The sequence below is a fragment of the Cricetulus griseus genome, chromosome 7 (assembly GCF_003668045.3).
Source record: "Cricetulus griseus strain 17A/GY chromosome 7, alternate assembly CriGri-PICRH-1.0, whole genome shotgun sequence".
NCBI classification, from domain to species: domain Eukaryota; kingdom Metazoa; phylum Chordata; class Mammalia; order Rodentia; family Cricetidae; genus Cricetulus; species Cricetulus griseus.
This window is the reverse complement of record NC_048600.1, coordinates 92,145,898-92,163,917: the sequence shown is the minus strand read 5'-3', so window position 1 is coordinate 92,163,917 and position 18,020 is coordinate 92,145,898.

Sequence of the window (18,020 nt, the reverse complement as noted above, 5' to 3'; positions counted from 1 at the left end):
GCTCTGACACTCTCACCCCAGCTGCACCCCCTCCCGTTTGATTCTGTGAAAGGTTCCACTACCCTCTGCTGGCCCAAGCCACAGATGTCAGTCACCTGGGACTGAGCCACCTTCCTCACGCACTTGTGCCTTGTCCAACAGGCTTTGTCAAGACCATTTTCTCTTCTCCAGTTCCTGTTATCACCTCAGTTCAGACTACCACCCCTGGCTTAATGGGTCAGAAGTGCCTTACTCCTACCAGCCTTCCTCCATCTGCCCACCCACTACACAATAGCATGAATAGGATCGCATCAGCACTCAGCTTAAAACCCCTCAGGGACTGCCTGATCATCTGGATAGAATACATTTTTTATTCATCGATTTACTTACTTACTTACTTTTTATTTTTGGCGTGGTCTCATTATCTCAGGCTGGCCTTGAACTCACTCTGTAGCTGATGACCGCCTTGAACTTCTGATCTTCTTCCTTCCACCTCGTGGTGACGGAGTTACAGGTGTGTACCGTCATATTCAGTTTAGGCCATGCTCTTTTGTCATTTTTATAGTTCAGGGTTTTTTATTTTATTGATTGATTGGATACATGAACTAGCTATACAGCTCAGATTGGCCTGAAGCTCATGCTCCTCCTGCCTCAGAATGCTGCAATTACGGGCATGCACCCTGCACCTAGATAAAAAGCTAACACCAACATTAGGACTCCGGGCACTTCATGATGGTACCCCGGGTCGCCACTCAGTTTCTCATCACTCTCTCTTGACAAATATGAAACTCCTAGAACATGTACACCCTGTTCTTTTACATCTCTGGCCTTTGCAATATTTCCAGCATTCTGAGGCAATTTCCCATGTTCTTTCTCCTGGCCGTTCATTCTAAATCCTGTTCAGTCTCTAAGATTCAGCTAAGCATAGCATGTTCTGGAAATAGAATGTGTATGAAGACCCTTGCCACCAAGCCTAACAACCCGAGTTTCATCTCCAGGCCCTACATGCTAGAAAGAGAACTACTTCTACGAGTTATTTCTGCGCCCCACCCCCTATAAACACTAAGACATGGCCCTCACAAAATAAATAAACATTTAAAACAACTTGGAGCCCATAATCTTAAGTTACGAAAACTATTAACAGCTGAACAAATAGTTCAGTGGTAGGTTGCTTGCCTAGCATGTGCAAGTCTTGGTTTTGATACCCAGCACTGAAGAAAAAAAAAAAAAAGTATGTGCTTGTGGGGTATTCATGGAAAATAATGGGATGACTTATTTAAACTGATTTGACTCAGGATTTCTCTGATTTCAGCTCATTTTTAGCAAAAGAAGAATGTTCCACTTTAGAACAGAGTCCGGGTCACAGGACAGAATAAGTGGGGCATCTGCAGTGAGTTCTGAATCCAAGCAGGAAGCCCCTTTGCAGACTGCCAACAATTTAAACAGCCCCTGCTGTGTTCACAGTGCAGAGGAACACAGACACAAACGCAAGCCCTGGGGGCAGAGAGACTGCCAGCAGCTCTCTACTCCAGCACTGGTTTTGCAAAGCCTATTGGATGGAGGTGAAGCCTGGCATGGACCGATTGATGAGAACTCTTTTCCTAACCACCGCTGTGTGAGCAGGCCTGGATAGTAACAAGGGTTCTGAATATTAAAGCTGACACTCATCACCTACAGCAGGGGGCAAGAACAATGCATGTGCCACCAAAGAGCAGAACAATTCAAACTGCCCACCTCTGAAAAGAACATCAAACTTGAGGATGCATCAGAAACACCTTGAACATCACCAGAAGCATCAGAGATGCATTGCAGGGCCTTGTCCCCAGAGGCCCAGACTCAGTAGTCCGCAGTGGGCCAGAGTTGCTTTTGTAGAGTTTAAGGTGATGTTGAGTCTGCTGGTACAGGAATGGCATTTTAAGAGTCATTGGCTTAGGGAATCCACACTAGGCCAAATAACTCAGCCACATAGCTAATGATGCCACTTATGGAAGTGGAGCTGGCCTTTAGCTGGTATTAGCATGCTGGCCAACTGATCTAGTTTTCTTTGAAAGGTGGAGCCCAGCGCAACAATCCTTGACAGTGAAGTGCTTCTAACAGCTCACAGGAGCCAGCTGCTAAATTTTCAGAAAATTTTCAAGCTGTTTTGTTGGTGATGCAGTTTGTTTTGCTTTTTGAGACCGCCTGGATATGTAGGTCAAACTGGCTAGAACTCAACATCTCCCTGCCTCTGACTCCCAAGTGTTGGGGTTGTAGGTTGGCCACAAACTGGTTAATTGATATTAAACACTGCTTCTTTTTTTTTTTTTCAGTACCAAGACTTGAACTCCAGCTTATTAAAAGCTGAATAAGCACTCTATTACTGAACATTCTAGAATGTTTAGACTCATTCATCCATGACACAAGCACCTTCTTTATGAATTGGCCCAGATTTGTGTGCATGTGTGTGAGTTTGTGTGTGTGTGTGTATGTGTGTGTGTGTGATTTTTGTCCAATTATGATTGAATTAAAACCAGTTTAGTTCCAACAGTTTAGCAACAGGCAAGAGAAGTACTATAAGATTCAATCAGCAATGTGGAATTTATAATTAAATAATGTAATTTTATTTCTTTATTTAAAAACTGTATACTTTAATTTTTTGTTTTTGTTTTTAAGTGTGTGTGTGTGTGTGTGTGTGTGTGTGTGTGTGTGTGTGTGTGTGGTCTACATGTAGGTATATGCACATGAATGCAAGCACCCATGAAGGCCAGTGGCATCCCATCTTCCTCCTCTAACTGCAGTTAGAGGCAGTTGTGAACTGCCCAATACTGGGAACAGAACTCTTGTCTTTTGGAAGGGCAGCATGCACTCTTAACCACTGACTCATCTTTCCAGATCCTGTAATTTTCTTTCTCTTTGTATATTGTGAGTATATATATTCATAAGGTCAGACCATATAACAAAATACCATAGATTGAGAACCTTAAACAGCAGAAAATTACTTAATTTTAGAAGCTACAAACTTCAAGATCAAGGTTCTAGTTAATTTGGTTTCTAGTAAAGCCATTCTTCTTGGCTTGATGGGCCGGCCACCGTCTCTCTATGTCCTCACACAGCCTTTTCCTCCTAGTGTCTTTCCTTATGCAGTCACTAATTCTGTTGGATCAGGGCTTCATCCTTATGGCCTCATATAACCTTAATTACTTTCGTAAGCCTCAGAGTACAGTGATACTGGGATGTAGGGCTCAATGTAATAACTGGGGGAGGGACACAGGTATTTTAGTCAATAAAAAGTGCTTACATATACATAGACACAAATTTTAGGTATTCTAAGAAGATAGTGTTTTAAAGCACTTTTTAAATTGTTAATTTTTGTTTCTGTATGCACACTTGCCCCCACCTTTGTTTGTGTGTGTGTGTAGGCCAGAGGTCAACTTCATGTATCTTCTATTGATCGCTAAGTTACTTATCTATTTATTTGAAGCAAGCTCTCTCACTGAACCCAGAGCTTTCTACTTTGGCTAGACTGGCTGGATAGTAAGCCCTAGGGATCCTCCTGTCTCTGCCCTTTCAGAGCTAGGGTTTCAGGCAGATACCATGTTTTTTATTTATTTATTTATTTATTTATTATTCATTTATTTATTTTTTTGTCTTTTGAGACATGGTTTCTCTGTGTAGCCTAGGAGTCTGTCCTGGAACTCGCTTTGTAGATCATGCAGGCCTCAAACTCACAAAGATCCGCCTGCTTCTGCCTCCCAAGTGCTGGGATTAAAGGCTTGTGCCATCACTGCCCCAGCCCATGTCTGTTTTTTAATGTGGGTCCCAGGGATTTGAACTCAAGTCCTCATGCTTACTCAGTAGGTACTTTACCCACTAAAGACTGGGGAGCCAGTCTTTAGAGCTGGTTTTTAAATATTGCCCCATCTCTTCGCTTTTTATATTCTGAACAGTTGAGTCTGGCTGAAGATTTATTTGGGCTGAGTCTTGCCCAGAGTGAGCACAACTAGTCAAGAAATTCTTACAGAATTCTGTCCCAATGGACAGGTTCTCTTGAATGTGTTTCCTGTAACACTTATTACAAATGTCCTTAAGTGGGCTTCTGTCTCTTCCTTTCTGCCAAGTAGCGTGGTGTGCTTTCCTAGGCAAAGAGATGCACTGTACTTGCAGACCCAGGGACACACTCTTCCCAATAGCTCACCATGTTCTCTTTTCTTACAAGGTTACCATGGCACAAAAAGCACTCATGACAGAGGTTTCCCCTCCTCACCAGAAGTCAGGGGAGTGTTGTAGCATGCAGAGGGGCAGCCCAGAGGTGACCACTGGTGACAGCGTGGGCAGCACAGCATCTCTCACTCAGAGACTTCCAGAGCCACAGAAACAGGGCCCATTCATAGAGACCCTGGAGAACTCCATGATGTGCCAGAGAAGGAGACCCAGGCCTGCAGCTGCCCATAAAGAGCTGTCCTGCAGCAGCCTGCTGCTCTGGTGATGTATGAGATCCCATCGGTACTTCATTTGTCAGATGTCATCTTCCTTTTGCAATGGAGATGCTCATCTTGGGAAGGGCAATGATTCAGCCAAAGGGATCAGCCATTTGCTATGTGTTAGACTTTTTGTCTCTATGAAAAATGCCCCAGAGAAATAGTATAAGAGACGAAGAGGTTATTTTTGGATCAGTTTTGAGGGGTTCAGTCGGTCATACTGGGGAGAACAGAGCAGAGCAGAGCAGTTCACACCATGGTGGCCAGGAGCAGACAGGGAGAAAGAAAGCCTATTGCTAACAGATTTTCTCCTTGCTTCCCATCTGTACCCCCAGCCTCTGGGCTGCCCACATCAGGGTGGGTCTCTCCACTTAGTAAGTCCTCTCTGGTGATATCCTTACAGACACACCCAGAGGTCTATGCTTCACTGATTTTGATGGTTCTCAACCTAACCAGGTTGTCAATCAGTATCAACCATCACAAGTCTGCCCCATGACCCCAAGACCCAAATGTATCTTCTTAATCATAACTTTCCACCTGGGTCCTCAGAGGACTCAAGGTCACTTACTTCATAATGCAAAATATAATCAGTTTATCTTCAAGGGTTCCGGTGCTCTAAGCTGTTCTAATGCTATTTAAAGATTCAAGTTCAAAGTCTCCTCTGAAACTCAAGCAAAAGTATCTTCTGTGAGCACCTGTAAAATACGAAGTTGTGCTTCTATTATACGGTGACACAGAGTACACATTCTTATCCCTGAAGGAAGAAACAGGGCCCTAAGAAGGAGGGATGAGATCAAAGCAAGATCAGAACCCAGCAGGGAAGACCCCAGATGCTGTAGCTCCATGCCTGGCATCTGGGGTACATGGTGTCCAGATATGACCTCCAATAAGCTTAGGCATCCTGGAGCGTCCGGACTTTCTGATTGCTGTCCACATGGCCTCTATCCTATGACTGGCATGCTCTTTCCCTGCAGGTTCCGAGAAAATATCATCTTTCCTACTGGGCTCTCTATTGCATCTATGGCTTGACCTTCACAGCATCATGCATTGATCTCTTGGGAGCTGCCTGCAGGGACTCAGGCTCTGCCACACACTGCCTGGCTTCCTAGGTCTTTCCTTTGAAATTTGAGTGGAAGCCTCGTGACTCTGGAACTCTTGCCATCTGTCCGCCAACCAAACCAGCATCACATGGATGATGCTGTCATGACCCCGAGGAAGATCTGCTCCAGCTCAATCTATAGCTGCACCCTCTTGGACCATGGCTTTAGGCCAGTCCCTAACCCAAACCTTAACCTCTGAGTGCTTATGTAATAACCACATGTGGGACAGCCGCACTCAACTGGCAGGTCAGACAGAGACAATCTCTGGGTGACTGCATTAGTTGCTTTTCTCAGGACTATGACAAAATACCAGACAGAGGCAACTTTAGGAAAGAGGGTTTACATTGGCTTACGGTTTCAGAGTGGGGGAATACTCCATCAGAGAAGGAAAAGAATGAGGCCGTGAGGTCACTCTGCAGTCGCATTCAGGAAGCAGAGAGCAAATGGAATATGGGTGGCCTATAAAACCTCAAAGCTGGTCTCCACTGACCCAATTCCTCCAGTGTGGTTTCACGCCTACAAAGTTCCATGACCTTCCAAAGTTCAGCCAGCTGGGAACCAAGTATTCAAACACACGAGCCTTTGCAGTACATTCCACAACCTCCACCACAGAGGATCTGATTTATCCCCCTCAGTCTGAGATAGTGGAGTCTTGCTGCTTCCCAGGAGGTCCTCAAAGTACCTTTCTCCTTAAAGAGCAGAGGTCGGAGCTCCTGGTCCAGGAGGAAGGGGAGCTGGTGTGTCTGTGAATCAGTGTGAGTGCTTCTCCCACACCTCACACAGGTCTGAGGAGGACAGTTCAGAGAGAAGGTGCCCCACTTCTTATGGCAAGGCTGGCCATCCTTGGTAATTCCGGATCCACCTGTTTCATTTGTTTCTGTCTGGCACCCCAGCTGAGCGTCTCTACCAACATGATGTGCACAGGCTTGTAGCCAGAACTGGCTTCAAATACGAATGCCGCCACTCATAAGCTTCAATATTGAGCAGGTCCATTTAGTGGGAATGAAAATTTATTGAGAATTGTATGTAAGTCAGGGTGTTTGGTTGTTATATGTGATTAGAAACTATAATAGTTACTTTTCTCATGGTTGTTACAAAAGATCTGACAAAAGCAACTTAAGGAAGAAAGGGCTCTTGGCTTACAAATTGAGGGTACAATCCATCATGGTGGCAGAGGTATGGTGGCAGGAGCATGATGTAGAAGGTCACATTGTTCTGCAGTTATGAAGCAGAGGAGAGAGAGAGAGAGAGAGAGAGAGAGAGAGAGAGAGAGAGAGAGAGAGAGAGAGAGAACTTGCTGGCTTATCCTGAGGCAGATCTTGCTGGCTTCTGGTATGGCTGCATCTAGAGAATAAATAATTCCTCAGGACCTGTCAACACTCCTCTCTTTGCCTCTAGACTCCACTTCCTCTATGTTGGCCCCCTGTCAGATGGGCATCTGCTCAGGGTGGGAGGATGGCTGCCCAAACTTCAGTCATACATATGGACAGACTCCCACTCTGCAGTAAGGAAAACAACACTCCTCCCAATAACACCTACACAGACCCTAGGCTTCACTTTGGACCCACGTGGGTCACATGTTACATGCTGAACCAATTCTGGTGGTAAATACAGAGCACTAATGGCTCTATCTGGATCTCCTGCACATAGGATCAAGCCTGGCCCAGAACAACGGGAGCACAGATGTACTGAGTGGCTTCCCACTGAGAAATAAAGAGGTAGTTATGGAATAAAGCAAGGAATGTGTGCTCCACCTACCTGTGCCAGTCTCTCAATTCTGGTTTTGTTTTGTTGTCCAGATGTAGAACTGGATCGATGATATGGCTCAGTGCAGAGGACCCGTGTGGGGTTCCCAGCGCCCAGACCAGGCATCTCCCAACTGCCTGTAACTACAATTCCAGGGGATAAATCACTATCCTCTGGGCTCCTCAGGCACCTACATTCATGTGGTACACATAAACTTACGAAGGCACACATATATACACGTTAGTATCATCTGCTGATGGCTGCCATTTCTGGAGGTGGTGGTGCAGGCCTTCAGTCCCAGCACTCTAGAGGTGGCATCAGGAGGATTCCCAGTTCAAGGATAGCCTGGCTACACATCAAGATCCTGCTGTCAGCACTCTCCCTCCAAAAACAATAGCTAGGACAGGACTAAATGCTTTGTGGGGTCTCATTTAATTATGTATGTCAGAAAATCACTGGAACAGATGACAGAAAAGATCTCATGCATAATATCCAGCATATAATAGGTAATAAATGTTTAAGTAAATGTTATCTGCATCTGCCTCTAATTTCCTGAAGGATTGATTTGTAACAGATACTGATCTTAAAACTTGAATGAAAACAACAAGTGAAGTATTTCTGCATTTACTTACTTCACCTGGTTACACAAAGGATTTGGTACAACATATAAGACATCCGTTCAACAATACAGCAGAATATAAACAAAAAAAAAATAACAACCAGGACCAATGGAAAACATAAATTAGAATAGATTAACAAGATGTGTAGAAAAAGAAGATGCATTCAAGGAGATTATGGGATTCATTGGTGAACTTGGCTTTGGGTTTCCTGGCAACCCAAAAAGGGAAACTATGTCAAAGTCTCAAAGTTCAGCAGTATGGGAGGAAAATCTTTCCTTATGAAAAATAGTTCAATACAGTGGCTTTTGGATAAACACTTGTGGGGTGGGATGGGGGTGAGCTGGAGAAGGGGAACAAGACCAGGCACTGAAGATTTTAGCTGGAGAAAGAACAGCAGTCAGGAAGTGAGGGACAATAGCTTCCCTTTAGATAACAGGACAAGGTGTCTCTTAAGGGCTTTTATGTAACATTCAACTCCTTGGGGAGAAATGAACCCAAGAGGGACTCAAGGGGACAGGCTCCTGAGTTTGTCCCTTAGAAGAGGCTTGATTCAGAATCCCTGAAATTGCCAGGTGCTGTCCCTGCAGCCTCAAACCAGGCACTAAGAAGTTTTCACAGGGCCTCACCCATAGTTTGGACACCTCCTCTCAGTCCTGAGGTCAGGAAAGAGTTAAGTGTGGTGACCCAAATCTGCAGTCCCGTTTTCCAGCACGCTGAAAATTACTTTTTAATCCTGGCTTTCAAGGCTTGACTAGGGAGCCATCTGCCGCCCCTCCCCCACAGCAGGCACACTGGGGATTACTCCCACCTGCCTCACTGCACTTGCTTTCCTGTGGCCAAATTCTGCTCCTGCCCTTCCAGACAGTAATAATCTGGAGGATGACAGTTTCATTTGTGGAGGGGGTGGGGGCATAGGTTTTTGCACAAGACGAAGCTTAGTCTTCCAGCTCAGACAAAAGGAAAAGAGCCTGAAAGATGAGACTCCTCAGGGGAGGGGACTTATGATGATCAGAACCCACATCCTCAGTGACACCCTGCCATCTGCTGTGGGTGTCTCTGCGGTAGTGTGACACTGAGCTTTTAGCTGGGCTCCAATATTTGAGGGACCCAGAGTTCCAAAAGTGAGTGGTGGCTGGAGGTGTACCTTAGTCGGCAGAGTGATTGCCTAACATTCGGGAGTCCTTGGTTCCACCCCTAGTACCTCATAAACCAGAAGTGGTGACTTATGCCTGTTACCAGCACTTGAGAGGTGGAGTGCAGGCAAGAGGATCTGAAGTTCAAGGTCACCCTTGGCTCAGAGACGTTTTGAGTCCAGCCTGGGCTACAGACCCCATCAAAAAGAGTGGCACACCCAAGCAAACTGCAAAAAGATACCTAAACTTCACTGGACCAACACCCAGAGATAAGCGCTGACTGCCCAGTCTTTGAGCACCTATGTGAAGTAATTCACATCAGTGACCTATTAGATACTTTGTACCCTAAGGACTTTAGTAACCAGTGTGGCAGAGAGATGAGTCAGCAACAAGGCACCAGGATAATGTATGCTATGATGGGATCTTTGAGCTGATATTTAAAAAAAATAATAGCACCAGGTAGACTGATGAGACAGGACATTGCAGGGAAGGGGAGTTGGAAGGACAGAGGTCTAAGACGGGACAGAGAGACTCCATCCTGCATGGACGGAGAGAAATTGTGAATGGCAGGTGCAGCCCTGAAGACGAATGGCCCAGCAATGATACCTGAAATCATGAATGCACACATCCTTTCACCCAGAAATCCCACTTGCAAGGATTTATCTCGCAAATACACACCCACATGGGCACAATGACGCACTGACAATGCTATTCAATGCGGCATTGTCTGCAATGGCAAAAGGTTGGGAATGACCTAAATGTCCACCAACAGGAGGCTGGCTCCGGGAATGATAGTGTACCCACACAAAGAGCACTCTGCCATAGGAAAGGGAATAAAGGGGTTCTTTATGCTCCGCTATGAAACAACTCCAAGAGCATTGTTAGGTGATAGAAAAGCGAAGGAGTCGTTCAAGAGCCTGAGTGGTCCTGGTTTGATTGTTTTGTTTTGTTTATTTACACTGGCGATGAGTGGGTAGTTAGGGAGAGGGGAATAGGAATATTCCCCTGGGATCTTTCTAACTATGTGGAATATGGGTAGTGTGCATATGGGGTAAGGGACAGAAGTGAGGCTGAATGGTACATCCCTTGCCTAGCATTTCCAAGGCTCTGAGCTTGATCCCCAGTACCACAAAAACTTATGACAACAATTCGTGACCATAGCAGCAGTAATAACTAGTGAGGGGTATTCGGGGGCAAAGAAGGAAATGGTTAGCCATTTGTGGTGAGAGGGGCAGTGGAGGGAGGAGCATCCTCCAGAGAAGACAATAGATGTTGTATCCCAAGGGTATCTGGGAGTTGAAATAAAACCCGGCAAAGCAGAGGAATACAGCATGTTAGCCTAAAACCAGCCTGCATGTTCATATTACAAACATCGACACTGGACTGTGGTCTTATGCATGGAATTTCCAACTCCTTAACTCTTCACTATGAAAGGATTTACTCACCCCCCCACCCCCCCACCCCCCCACACACAGTTGAATGCCATTATCTGTCTGTTCGCTTGTACTTCTACCCGGTCTCTGGAAGAGAGTACATGCAGCTGCCAAAATCGAGCCCAGGAAAGTGGACCCAGGGCTGAAAGACGGACTGGCAAGGACATTTGACCATTTTTTTCTCCCCGCTTTCTCTCTTTGTAAGATAGGGTCTTCTAAATTTGTTTTTTTTTTTTCTTTGTTTTGTCTTTCAATACAGGGTTTCTCTGTGTAGCAGCTCTGGCTGTCTTAGAACTTGCTTTGTAGACCAGGCTGGCCTCGAACTCACAGAAATCCACCTGACTCTGCCTCCCTAGTGCTGGGATTAAAGGCATGTGCCACCACCACTCATAGCCTCCTACCTTCCCCCAGCTAATTTTTTAAAAATGTAGTGTGTGTGTGTGTGTGTGTGTGTGTGTGTGTGTGTGTGTGTGTGTGTGCAAGTGCCCACAGAAGCCAGAAGAGTGAGTCAGATCCCTTGGAGCCAGAGTAACAGGCATTTTTGAGCCGCCTGATGTGTGTACTGGACTTCGATAGTTCTCATTATAGAGCCCCAGGCACCCCGAACGGCTGCACAATCTCTCCAGTCACAAGTCTTGCTACTAGCCCTGGCTACTGCATTCTCTGTACTCCTGCCTTAGCCTTCTAGCCTCTGAGAGCACAGCAAGCACCACTGTGCCCAGCTTGTGTTTTATTTTTATTTTTTGTACCTTTGTGATTTTGAGTTGAAGAAATATATTATCAGAGTTTTACAAGTTAACTTAGCCTGGCATGATGCATGGCACAGACTTTATACAGGACTATCCATCCTCCCAGCCAAACTGCCACCATCTTCCTGGGTTTAGCTGTGCTGGCTTGCAAAGATCCTCACAGTTAGTTTGTTGACTATGTAGTGACATTCCTTCATAGAAGGAGAGCTGGGGAGGGTGTCACCCAGGGGTCTACCCCTCCTAACAAATTTTACGCAATCCTTTCCTAATTTCCTGTAGCCCCAAGGAGGGGCTAGAGTATGACATCTGGAAAAGTTTGGTGGAATTCAGTTTGTCTTTGAGACCTTAGGAGGACAGGTAGACATTGTTTACATCTCCCCGAGGGAAGGAAGTTTAGTAACACACCTGTAATTCTAGCACTTGGGGGGTAGAAGCAGGAGGATCAGGAGTTCAATGGCATATTAATTAAGTTAGACAATATCCCAGGTTAGGGCTACCATTGATATCATCAAACACCATGGCCAAAAGCAATTTGGACAAGAAAAGGTTTATCTAGTTTAAACTTGCAGATCACTATTCATCATAGAAGAAAGCAAGGACAGTATCTCAAACAGGACAGGAACCTGGAGGCAGGAACCTGAAGGCCTGAACCTGGTGTCGAGAGCTGATGCACAGGTCATGAAGGATGCTGCTTATTAGCTTGCTTCATGCTGCTTGTCAGAACCCAAAACCACTGGGCTAGGGGTGGTCCCACCCGTAACAGACTGGGCCCTCTCACATCGTTTTCTAATTAAGAAAATGTCCTACAGGCTTGCTTATAGCCTGACTTTTTTGTTTTTTGTTTTTTGAGACAGGATTTCTCTGTGTAACTTTGGAGCCTATCCTGGATCTATATCTTGTAGATCAGGCTGGTCCTGAACTCACAGAGATCTGCCTGCCTCTGCTTCCTATGTGCTGGGATTAAAGGCATGCATCACCACCACCATAGCCTGATCTTATGGAGGCATATTCTCAATTGAGGCCCCCACCCCCATGACTCTAGCTTGTGTCAAGTTGACATAAAACTACCCAGCAAAGGTAATAAGTTCAATTCTACATGGAAAGCACCCCAGGAATACCAGCTGATATTCACACAAGGCAAAGCCTCCACTCATGACTATCTGATTCCACAGCTTGGGTTTTTCCCTCAAGTGAATCACAAAATCACATTGAAGAGTGGCTGGTTACAGAGGAGAAGGCCTGGAGCTGAAGGTAGGAATAGGGTCAGTGGAGTCCCTGACACTCAGAGGCTATGGCTTTGAGGGTCTTCATCATCCACAATCATCTGTGCCAAGAAGTACACACAAATGTTTTTGTTGTTGTTGTTGTTGTTTGTTTTGTTTTGTTTTTTGAGACAGGGTTTCTCTGTCGAATAGCCCTGGCTATCCTGAAACTTGCTTTGTAGGCCAGGCTGCCTTTGAACTCACAGAGATCTGCCTGCCTCTGCTCCCAAGTGTTGGGATTAAAGGTGTGCACCACCATACCTGGCTTACAAATGCTTTTTGTGGGCTCATAGATGTATTCATGTCTGGAGGTGAAACAGATAAAAGTGAGGTCACTAAGACTCTAACTTCCCTTAGGAGAAATGTGTTCTCAGAGCTAAGGCATCTGAGTCCCATCTCAGAGAATTCTGACCTGGAAGGCACTGAGCCCCAGACACTGTGGACTAGGCCCAAATCATATACTTTAACTTCACTGGACTGCAGTTCTCTCATCTGTAAATGGGAATGCAAAGTATCTCTCCTAGCTGTCTCTTTAGGTTGATTATGAATGATTAATGAAAGGAGATGTGTTAATGACCTCATAGGAGACTGCAGACTAGGATCGTCTCCAAGTCATTTGAACCAGACATACTCTTTGATTCCACCAATGTATAAATTTTAAAATGTGATCAAATGGAAGTTGCAAAGGCTCACTCTGCATTAGCAAATCAGAACTGCCACCTTGAACTTCCCTCAGCTGTCCCCCTGCTCCTCTAGATTACAATACCCACAGGTGGGTGGGTAGGACACTGAGGCCCATAAATACACACAGGCAATATCCATATATTTCAAATGTTTGTCCTTGGCAAGAGCTGCAGCTGTCCCTTAATGTAGCTAAATGAAGTAGAGGAAAATCAGAAAAATGCAAATGAGCTTCTTATTTTAGGCAAATCAATCTCAGCCCTGCTCATATCTGATCAAGCTTATCTTTAGGATGATCATTAGGATAATGGATTAATGTGAATGTTTATTTTTACCCTGTCTGCTCTCACTCCTTAAAACTCTTCAGAGCTTAAACTGACTTTCCCCGACACCCCCCAAAAAGAGAGACCCTTTGCAAGTCATTTAAAGGTCAATATCCCCACCATTAGTTGGAGACAATGCCAGAGACCACAAGGTCACCCAGCACCCAACTATTGCCACCCTCAGACTTCAGAGCTTTTTCTGAAGAAGGCCCACAAAGGGACGAAGAAGACGCATAGGAGGATAAGGACCTTTTTTCGTGTTTAATTGTTGAGAGGAGGTCTCAATGCGCAGGGCAAGCTAGCCTCAAACTTACCATCAGCCCAGGCTGCCATGCCCTGTACAGGGTTGTGGTGCCATCTAAATGAGAATTGTGTGCATAAAAAGCACTTCATGAAATATCTGGCTGGGGGTATGTGGTAAAAATGACAGCTACAGAGCACTTAATATGTACTGTCTATTTGAGATAAGGTCTCTTTTAACCCAGGCTGGCTCCAAATTCATCCTACAAAAGATGTGTCTCATGTGCTATCATGACCAGCTTTATATGGTACTGGCAATGGCAGTCATTGCTTTCGTGGTATGTGGGTGTGTGTGTACAGGAAAGAGAAGGCATATACATGCACAGCTGAATTACACTCCCAGCCACTAGCACTGTCCTTTATGTGCAAATATTTATTTTAATACTAGCAACAATCTTATAAGGCAGGCATTATTAGCTCTGCCCCGCCCCCCAAAAAAACATTAGAAGTGTTCTGGTAGGGAAGGAGCTCTGGCGCCCCATTCTGAGGCTACAGACTAGACTAAGGCTCTCTCTAGTTGGTATTGAGGGGGCAGCTTGAGCAACCCACTGGAGCCCTGCAGAGCTGAAAGTCATAGCTTACTCATTACAAGCATTAGTTCACTTTCTGTGGAAGCCATAATGAAACTGGGATACCAGAAAACTGAGAAAATCGGTGTTTGTGTATAAATTCAAGACTACATGTGTCTGTGATGAAAACAAAAGCCCAAATTCTTAAAAACAGCTTACTCGAGGCTGGGGAGATGCTTAGATAGCATCCTTAGTTTTATTTCTGTTGCTGTGATAAAATACCCTGCCCCCAAAAAACAATTTAGGGGAGGAAAGGGTTCATTCCAATTATAATTCCTAAAATACCCTGGACCCCCCAAAAAAATTTAGGGGAGAAAGAGTTCGTTCCAATTATAATTCCAGATTATACTCCATCATTCCAGGAAAGTCAAATCAGGGAAACTTGAAGTGCTAGTCACATCCACAGGCAAAAGAAAAGAGAGACAGAATGTATGCATGTCTGCTATCCAACTCACTTTCTCCACTCATATATATATAGTTCAGGGCTCAAGACTAGGGAATGCTGCCACTCAAGGTGGCCTGGGTCTTCCCACATCAACAAACGCAATCAACACCATACACACACCTTGTGGGACAGCCAATATAGTCTAGACACTCCCATTGAGACTCTCAGGTGATTCTAGATTGGGTCACCATCACAATTAAAACTAATCACAGTTGGTGGAGTGCTGGCCTTACAAACACAAGGACTGTGACAGAGTGTGTCTGTAACCCCAGTGCTGGGAGCAGGGACAATATCTAGGGCTCTTTGGCTAGTAACCTAGTTGAACGGATGAATTCCAGGTTAAGTGAGCGACTCTGTCTCAAAAAAATAAGATGGAGAACAATCAAGGAAGATACATGATATCAACTTTGGCTTTCATTTACATGTATACACTCATTCCTATACATACAACACACACACAGACACACACAGAGTATAATCATTAATGCTGGTCTTAAGAAGGGATGTAATATTCATTAGACTATGGGTGATCTCTTTAATCTTTTTTATCAATTATTTTATTTTTTATATGGACAAGTACATGCATGTATGTCTGTGCACCATGTGTATGTCTGATGTACATGGAGGCCAGAAGGCATCAAATTCCCAGGAAATGGAATTACAGATGGTTGTAAACTACCATATGGGTGCTGGGAATCAAACCCAGATACTCTGGAAGAGCAGTCAGTGCTCTTAACTCCTGAGCCATGTTTTCAGTCCCACAATTTTCTTATTTATATGTAAGATAAACGATACCTCCCTCATAGAATGTCTGGAGTTAGACAACAGAACAAATGTGTAAGGTCTAGATAGCTAATAAGAAAGTACCCGTGTTCTTGAGATCTCATCACTCTTGCTTGCTATTTTACCCAAAGACTGGGAGACAGAAATTGGGAAAGAAAAGGATTTGTTTACAGTTTTGGCCAGACTGGGGAGAGAGAAATTCTTAGCTTCTCTCAGCCCTGCCAGTAGCAGCATTGCAGTTTATAGAAAGGATGAAACAAAAGCCAGGAAATATGCATATGTACATTTAGCTCTGAGATAAGTTATTGGAACTCTGAGATAAATCTTCTCCTTGGAGATGCTTCTCCTCTGACTCCAGGGCTCTGAGGCTGTTTTCCACATAGTCTGGAATTTTCTGAAGAATTTCTAATTTTTTTTTTTTTTTTTTTAGAATTTCTAATTCTTTAGGACTCTTATTACTACTTTTTTCCCTCCATTAGCTGAACCTTAACATTTAAAATAAATTTTGTTATGACATTTTTATATACTGTTTATCATCCTATTTAGTAGTTTTACATTTCTAAGAGATAAAAAGACATGTTCCACTTAGTTGACCATGTATGTGACAAGTAGGGAATGCACAATCAACATATGGACATGCTTCCCTAGACATGTCCCAGAAAAGCCATTCCCTACCTCTTCCTAGGTCCAATGAGATACGCATGACAGTAATCCTTGTCCTCATTTTAGAGATCAGGGATCTAAGGGACTTAATCAGCAACTGGGTAGCTTGTTCAAGGATTTCAAGGCTAGGTCATTCATGCCTATAATCCCAATACTTGAAAGGATAAAGCAGGAGGAGTTCAAGCGCCAGCTACACAGTGAGACCATCTCAGAAGGAAAGGTTAGGACCTGGAGAGATGGATCTGCAGTAAAGAATACTTAAGCTCTTCCAGAGGCCCAGGGTTTGATTCCCAGCGCCCATGTCAGGCAGCTTACAACCGTCTGTTACTCCTGCTCCAGGAGATCTTATGCCTCTGGCCTCTGCTGGCACCTACACTCACAAGCACAAAACCACATCCAGACACACAAACCAACACATAATTAAAAGTAGTATCTGTAAACATTAAAAAAGAAAAAAGATGCCGGGCAGTGGTGGCTCACGCCTTTAATCCCAGCACTCGGGAGGCAGAGGCAGGCAGATCTCTGTGAGTTCGAGACCAGCCTGGTCTACGAGAACTAGTTCCAGGACAGCCTCCAAAGCCACAGAGAAACCCTGTCTTGAAAAACAAAAACAAACAAAAAAAAAAGGAAGGAAGGAAGGAAGAGAAAGAGAAAGAAAGAAAGAGAAAGAGAAAGAGGAAGAGAAAGAGAAAGAGAAAGAGGAAGAGAAAGAAAGAGAAAGAGGAAGAGGAAGAGGAAGAAAGAGGGTTCAGCTGAATGTGATGGTTCATTCCTGGGATCCCAACACTTAGGAGGTAAAAGCAACAAGATAAGGGGTTCAAGGCGAGCATGAACTACACAAGATTTGTCTAAAAAAATAAAGAAACCAGATGGTGGTAGCCCACACCTTTAATCCTAGCACTCAGGAGACTGGGACTGGCAGATCTCTGAGATTGAGGCCAGCCTGGTCTTCAGAGAAAGTTCCAGGACAGCCAGGGTTACACAGAGAAACTCTGTCCCCAAAAAAACAAAATAAAACAAAACAAAACAGAAGAAGAAAACAGAAATGAGGGTTAAGGCTAATGCAATCCTCTTTCTTAATTTTCCTAACATTTAGATGCATTCTGTACACTCCACTCCATTCTCTACAAAGTCAAAGGATAATGGGTATCCCCCAAATAGCCTGATAACGGGGAGAAACCTGGAAAGGATAAGGACAAGAAAGAGAGTGCCAGACACGGTGGTGAAGACCTTTAATCCCAGCACTTAGTAGACAGAGGCAGGCGGACCTTTATGAGTTCAAGACCAGCCTGGTCTACATGTGGAGTTCCAGGCTAGCCAATGCTGGGCTACTTAATGAGACTCAAAAAAAAAAAAAATGGAAGCTAAAGACAGCATTGGGGTTGGCACCCTTTATTCCCAAGACTGAGTTCTTCCACGAGGCCATCTATACTCCCCAGGCTCACTCCCCCTAAGAGTACAGGGAAAACCCAAACATGTTCCCGCAGAGATGGCTCTGTACTGGCTTCAGGGCGTTAGGACCCTGAAAGGCCTTTGTGCCATCGGGGCTTTTTTTTTTTTTTGAACAGGGTGTATAGCCCTGGCTGTCCATGAACTCTCTGTGTGGACCAGGCTGGTCTTGAACTCACAGAATTCTGTTTGCCTTTGAAGGACAATATCTAGGAGACATTCCAGGGAGGAAGTGGGTCTTGAGGAGAAGAACTTTGGAGAGTGAAGGCTTGATGACAGAAGGTGGCCTGACCCCAGGAGACAAAGGTGCAGACTCTGGGGAGCAAGG